The following is a 1,004-nucleotide window of genomic DNA, read 5'->3' on the forward strand; positions in this document are numbered from 1 at the left end:
GCGTTCCGCCGGAGAGGGCGTACCTGCGGACAGGGCGCCCTCTGAAGCCTCCGGAGCCGCTTCGAGGTCAGACATCAGCGGGCGGAGGTGTTCCGTCCGCCGAGAGGATCGACCGGCCGAGTTTCCCGCCCGTGGAAACGAGCTCCTGTGGGCGCTCTGCCTCTCGGGGTGCCCACCTTCTGCTTCTATCGGAGGAGGCCGGTTTATAGGTCCAGGAGTCGCCCTCCGGACCGCCCCCTCCTCACTCGGCGTTGGCCCACCTGTCTGCACGGGAGGGGGAACCGGATTAGAAGGTCCGGCAGCTGCGAGCTGCGGACTCAGTAATCCGCGCGGGAGTACAGTAGCTGCGGGATACGCCGGCTGTGCCCGCGGGGCAGTTTCCTAAGCAGACCTCGGCCGTGAAGTATCTATTCTTAATCCGTTTGGAGGAAATTTTGGAAATTAAAGGGGATAATATGGGGAAGGACTGGAGCCTTTCACCCCCTTCTTCTGAAAATTCAAGCTGTGCCCTGAAATTCATGGGATTGATGGATCTTCAGCAGTTTGGCATAAAACTCGAAGTGAAAGAAATAAAATGGTGAAGGTCACTGGCTTGGCCTGGGCGAGGGACCGAGGTTCAAGTCCCCCTCAGCCATGGACGTTCGTGGAGAAACTTTGGGCCAGTCAGGTTTATCGCTGAGGGGAAAACTGGAAGAGCAAATGTTGCATAAGCTACCTGAGCTCCTGGAACAAGGATGAGGTATAACCATAAGAAATAAAATAAATATCTACTCACACGCCTGTCTTCAGCCCTAGGTTCAGTCATGACACCATTTCCCCTTTTAGATTAAGGCAGAGCCAGCAGGGCACAAATGGTGTATCTGAAGCCACAGTGATCATTTTAGTATAGAATGAGCTTTTATTTATTTAGTGACTTTGCTAATATATTGCCACTCTTTCACATATAACAAATACTGAAAATGAGAGACAGCCAAGATAAAGTACTTTGTGAAATACCTTGAAAT

This window comes from Candoia aspera, chromosome 3, assembly GCF_035149785.1.
Source record: "Candoia aspera isolate rCanAsp1 chromosome 3, rCanAsp1.hap2, whole genome shotgun sequence".
Classification (NCBI taxonomy): Eukaryota; Metazoa; Chordata; class Lepidosauria; order Squamata; family Boidae; genus Candoia; species Candoia aspera.